Genomic DNA, 6,724 nt, shown 5'->3' with positions numbered 1-6,724 from the left:
GTACTTAATGAAAACTGTTGCACATTCAGCCTCTTTTGGATGGAAGAGGCAGTTGGATGCTGGATGATGGGCATGTGTATTTACTGTCAGCTACAAATTTCACATATAGAAAAAGTGCTAAGACTGATAACCCAGGATGCTATCACAATACAGTTTTGCAGGCATCATGAGTAAAAGACTAAAGCAACTTCAGATCAGGTTGCTAGCTATTATTTTAGTACTTACTTTCCAAGAACCAGACCACAAAAAGACTTTTTTCCTGAAAGTATTCATATGTAAGGTCCATGCTCTGTTGCACAGGCAGCAGCAGCTTTCTCTGAAGCCACAAAGCAAGCAGGAAGCAAGCAGTTGGCAATTTTGGTAAGCATTTGGCAAGTATGTTCAACTCTTTTTAGAAAAAATCTCTGGATTCAAATCTTTTGTCATGTGGCTGTGAACAAAGTCCCTAAAAATCAAATTCTTAGGTGTTTTCTTGCGGTAAATAGCTCTGAAATGAGCAACACACAGGTTGTAACTTTACTGAAAAATTCTGCGATTACTGAACAGTCTTAAAGGGAAGAGGAGCTGCTTTACTGCCTTTCAATAGGCTAGAGAGCCAAAATCATTGCTCTATCTAGGATGCACCATGCATTGCAATAGCCATCGAATACTCCCAAGCTCACATCATGTAGTACAGGTCAGCAAGGCATTCATGCTCACTTGCCTTCCCCGTTTTCCCTCCCTTTCTCTGCAGACAGGACAATATAGATCCTGCACTCTTTGTACCTATGAGTGACGTCAGTGGTGCAGATAAACTGATGCCAGCCAGGCAAGGGACAAAATATCTGAAGTGCTGCTGTGCTTTCCTGTTTTACAAGCCATTTTAGTATAACAGCCTCGTGTTGTTAGGTTGGAAAACGCCTGATTGTTTTGCACTTGCTCTTTGTAAAAACCCTGGGATGAAAGTTGTCAATTTTAGAATTGATTGCCAGGGACCAGCTAGGCTGAATAACGGATAATATTGTCAGAGCTTTTCAATATCAGCCAAAATTGACCTTATCAGCTGATCAAGTGCTGCCGATCCGCTTGAGATGTGGTTTTGGGTGCTGTCTATATGCTTCTAAATCAGTATCTGCATCACCCCTGTCATCCACCACTGCTGCAAGAAAGCGCCGCTGGAATTGGAACTGCATTCTCACTGCAACCTGTTGGGTCAAAATCGAGAGAGAACAGCAAACCTGCATGAACTGTCATCCTCCACATTGTTCTGTGGATGCAAACTTTGATCTCAGAGGACACTGCATCAATACGTTTCACCCTGGCTAAAGAAACTGCAGTGTAATGGAAACAGCACTTCCAGAAATGGCATGTTGTTAACAAGAAGAGGGAAGCATTATTGCAAAGCTGACACAAAAACTGAAATGAAATGGGAAATTTCAACTTGATAGAACCAGAGTTTTGATGTTCACTGTTTGTTATCATAACATTTTCACAGCCCCAACATGGCTCGTGTTTTAGTATTATCAGCAGTCTGGAGATGAGGGCACTGCTCCCTGAGCTCACGGAGTTGTTCCATATTTCTGAAAACACCCCTGAAAATTCCTTTTAAACTCCTTTATTTCCATAAAAAGACTGTATGATAAGTATCCATTGTGGTCTGCCTTTATACTAAAAAGAAATCCAATGTAAAATGTAGAAAGCTAGTGAACTCTTCCCAACAAGAAGCCACATTGACCCCCAGATCAATGACAGTCGCTTATGGGTAGACCTAGCCTGGGCTGACTGAGCTGCAGGTCTTTCCTCTGATTTCTGTTATGCCCCTTGCTGTGGTGGCTTAGGTATAGGCAGAATACAAGAGTCACTCTATAAAGCTGTATTTTCCTCCCCCAACTTATGCCATTAACATGCATGCCAGAGGTTTAAAAATAAATATAATCACAATATTAGCATATTTCTTTGTGTTAACCCAGATGAAGATATATGGGGTTTTAGGACGTTTGCTGTGGGAAGGGTTTTGTACAGAGATGAGCATTGTGTTTTATTCAAAGAGAGGCAGGATCGATGGGCTCGTCTCTACTGGTAGTCAGTATTACAGCTGGAATGAACGGGCAGACAGTAAAGTAACTTTTCAAAGAGGTGATATGACAAGTTACTGGGCCTTTCCTTTCCCTTGGATTTTCTTCTCTCTCTTCGATGAAAATAATTAGTTACACCGCATGTGCATGAACAAAGGCCTGCCAAACCAGGTGGGGCTGAAGGCAGCTCTGGTTTAACTACTCCTGATTAGGAGTTTTGTGGTAAACACCTTGGAAGTATTTAAGATCTTTATACTAGAGGAATGTGTATCTGCTGCATTATTAAAGAGGCTGATGAAACAGCTTCTAGCTTGTCAACTCAGATCACTGGTTAAAATTGTTGCTTTAACATAGGATTACCTTACAGCCATAGTATCCCTTAGAAACACAACCTACTTGTATGCACAGCCTGTGGAGCAAACTTGCATCAACATGTAATAGACTCTCAGAAAATAAATCCAATGTATAACTTCACAAGAAATGTCCAGTATGTGAAGAAAAATTCCTTTACCATTCATCATCTATTCCTGTCATCATGATATTTAATTCTGGAGACTGAGACAAAGTTGATAAGTTTGGATGAACCAGATGTGACTTTTATTCAATACGCAGTTTTCCCAGACACTCTGGAAAACATCACACGGATAAACTCTCCTTTGGCCAATCCGAAATTCATTTTTTTCACTTGAAATGTACAAATAAAAAGGGAATATCTGTAAAGATATAGAGATAAGCGTAAAAACAAATGCTTAATTTGGTGTGTGAGAAAGCAAACGTGTGTTGTGAGAGGTGACATGCTTTTACATGCTAACACATCCTGCACCAGGAAGCAATCACTGCGCAGAGGCGGGGATGCCGCACAGCTCTGCTCGTAGCGGCTATCTCACTGGCGAGATTCATGTAAGTCTGTAAATGCAAATTCAAGAACTGTACATTAAACATAAAAAAAATAGATCTGGCTTGTTCAATTTTTTTGCTGTCTTCAACATCCAAAGAAAGCAGGTTGAGATCTTGTATTCTAAGTGCTGCACTGTAAATCTTGCTGGTTTTGGTGACAAACCTAGTTTGGTCCCTGAAAGGTACACACTTTCCAGTATCCGTGTGAGCATAGTACCATTTTAAGATGTGCAGATCAAACTTCTTTTCTTCAACAAATAGCCCGTGAGAAGCAGTATCACAATATCCTGGGCAGCAGGAGCCTGAGATTACATAAAGCACAGTAAGAAGTGAGCTTACATCGGCTGTTTAACTTTAGGGTAGGTACAAAGAAGTGTTTCTTATCTGAACTGAAAGAGCACACTCGATCATTGCCTTTAATCTCTGTTTTTATGTATTTTCCATAAGCAGAGGCTTCCGAGTTTGTTTTGTTGCTTTTGTTACACGTTTTCTTGCTGGTGGAGCTCCTGCCCCAGTAGAGGACAGCAGGTTGTGTCCCCAGCATCGACACCGGTTAGATGGGTAGGATTTTGAACAGTTTGCTTCAAGATTTGGCAGGGGAGAGGTAAAAATGCATCCTTGTGGATGGCACAAAACGGCCAGACCAATTTTTCCTGATTAAAAGAAAACTGACTCCGTAATTGATTCATTTTGCTGAAGAGCGCTTGGGTAGCTGCCAGTCTGAGCAATACGAATGTGAAAGGCAGTGGGCAAGAGGAAAAAAATTAATGATGCCCCAACTCCTAATGCTGGAGTGCGTTTACGCAAGGTAAATTCAGGCACACGACTGGCAGCTGAGCGAGGAGCCTGGCCTCGCCTCGGGCACCCATGTCAGACCTCTGCTCTGAGGCTGCCAGCACGCTCAATAATTTCCATTTATTTAGTCCTTTAGCAGAGGACTAAATAAATGGAAAGTAGCTGCAGCAAGTGGGGTGCTACCCTGTGCACCCATTTTTCAAGGACTGTCCCCTGCTGAGCCTGGTGCAGGGCAGGCTGGTGGAGCTCTGGTGGCTTGGTGACCGCCTGTGGCTTTCCCAAGAAAGGTTTTGCTTAATTCTTGCTGAATTAAATTGAAGTGGCTCCCAATGGCAATAGTGGGAACGAGGCCTTCTTCTCTGAGGTGTGGTCTTGAAATAAATATGGTCCCCCTGAAGCTTTCAGCTGAGAGAGGGAAGGAAGTGAGGGAGTAAAAAATGAGAAGGGAAGAGTAAAGAACAAGATGGTCTTGAAGCACCACAGCATAAAGCACTTAGGGGAAATAATTTGCACTTAAAAGAAAATCACCAGTAAATCGTAATTCCGTCCTACAGATTTCCCACTTTTTGAAGTATGTTTTGCATAGAGGGTCAAGTGGAAGGGAGGTTTAGGTCCTTTTTATACAACTAGTGTGACTGCCATGTATGATTTATTTGCGCACCCTTACCCTCAGCAGCATTATCTCTATCAGAAACAAATTTGAAATGCTCATGATAATATTAAGCCCACAGCAGATGGCAGCATATATCAAAATTTTGCCTACACCCTCTGTTTAAAAAAAATAAATAAATACTGAACAGTTCATGCCTCAGCCACCACAATCGGGTAATGCAAACACAGGTATGGTCCCCATCGCACTCTTGGCTATTTGAGGAGAGGTTATGGGGAGATGGGGCTCCCCCAGCAGAGGAGGGGACTCAGGCACCCAGGAGCATGGTCAGAGCATCCGCAAGCCTCCCCACGTCTCCTCTGGTGGGTGCTGGCCCCGCTTCCCCAAACTGCGTGGCCGTGCTGTGTGCTAGTGCTGCTGGCTCCGCACGCTATGGGACGCCCTGGGCATCACAGCCTCAGGCTTTCTTATGCTTTCATGTATTTAAAAGTGATATATTTGATATATTTAATATATTAAAGAATTACAGTGGAATAGCAGTAAGATGTCACTGCAGAGCTGTTTTTGATCCAGAGAGGTCTGTTGAGCAGTGTATTATCCACATCTCCAACTACCTGGCTAGACTATTCCCACCTGAGAATGAAGCTATAATTGGGCAATAACAGTGAAAAAGAACATTTTCCCTACAAATTATTTTGTGTCACTCACCAATGGCAGAAAGAAAAAAGTTTATTTAGAGATTTAGCAACCTTCCTTTTTACTAGCACTTTTACTAGGACTAGGATTCTATCACAACTTACAGACCTCAGGGCAAAAATATAACTGTCACATACAAATATTTCTGTACAGGTACCCAGTGCTAGACACTTACAGCCATGTGCAGATACCCACTAGATAGCTTAATTTTAAGAAACCCTTAAACTGGTAGGAAAATGGAAGCTAAGCTTTTCTGGAAACAAATTACTTCATCGCACTGTGGTTGCAGCGAGAGTGTAGGGAAAGATGGTCACCTGTTCAAGGTTTCCTTCACCTCCTCCTCCTGCTTCTCCCTATGGAGAAGTGTCGTGTCAGCAGGAGGCTGCGGTCAGGCTTTGCATCCCTGCCCCTCCGTGGCTCTGTGTCCCCACGTCTGCCCACACCACAATAATCCCTGCTTTTTATAGTGCCTCCTCTGCAATACCCCTAGATCCTCTCCACCTCTCAAGACCTCTTTCTTGCCTCACAAGCCCTTTGCTTTCTCCAGCCCTCTGTATCCCTAGATACCCATCTTCCCTCCCCTGGCTGCTCCTTGTGTCCCCTGCCCATGGCATTTGGCTGGGCAGGAGGCAGCACAAGCACCAGCCAGCCGGTCAGCCCAGCGGCTGATCTGCTGATGCCAACCCAAAGCCTGAAACCTCCCTGCTTTTCCTTCAGTAGGAACAGTCGTTCAGATCTCTTTCTTCATCCCAGCTGCAAATCTCCACAAAACTTGCCAGAAGTTGGTATGACTGTTTCAATAGTTTCTCCTCCAGTTTCTCTCTCAGATTCTTTAAAATGTCCAACAGGCTCAGGAGCCATTAGGGGACTGGGAAGCCAGGCAGGAGGAGGGCAGACGTGCTGCCTGCTTGCAAAAACCAGGCAAAACCCCACAGGTATCCCCAAGGCATGGGATGGATAGCTTCAAGCCTTCATTCCCTTCCAAAGGTAGCAGCCTCTCCTCCTCCTCAACTCCTCACCCCCTTGGGGCGAAGCCTCTTGTCACGCTGCCCCTGTGCCCCCGTGACAGCCCCTGTCTGTCCTCGAGCATCCTCTTGCTTTTGCTACCGTCCCCGCGCAGGCACCACACGCGGCAGAGCCCGGTCCCCTGCTCCAGGGAGGGGGGCCACACGCAGCCCCCGCGGTGGCCGTGATGCCTGGGTACCAAGCACCCCTCCTTCCTAGGGCAACCGCAGCCCCGTTGGCCACCTCAGCCTTCAGCCTCGGGGAATTGAGCCTCCAGGGTGTTTGTCTTGTCGGGTGAACCTCAAGAAAGCAGATAGGCTTGTAAATAAACATAAGCCAGCAAACCAACAAAACAAAAAAAAACCCTTGGAAAAGTAAAAGAGCTTTATGGTTGTGGGTCATTTCCAGCATGCCTCCAGGACCTTGCCGCTCCCCCCAACTCACAGCCACCCTCAGCCCAGGAGCACCCCCAAAGGGTGTGTTTGGTGGAGATTGGACTCCACAGATAAAATCAAGCCCAGGTGAGCAGCTGCGGAGGGAGCACATCTCACTGCCTCGGGCAGCTGGGAGGACCCCCGTGGTGGAGCCCCTGCCTCCGTCAGAGGGACCCAGAGCCGTTGCCCTCCTGCCAGCAGCAGGCAGAGCAAACTGGGAGCATCCCAGTTTA

This window comes from Ciconia boyciana, chromosome 1, assembly GCF_034638445.1.
Source record: "Ciconia boyciana chromosome 1, ASM3463844v1, whole genome shotgun sequence".
NCBI classification, from domain to species: domain Eukaryota; kingdom Metazoa; phylum Chordata; class Aves; order Ciconiiformes; family Ciconiidae; genus Ciconia; species Ciconia boyciana.
This window is presented reverse-complemented; position numbering follows the sequence as displayed.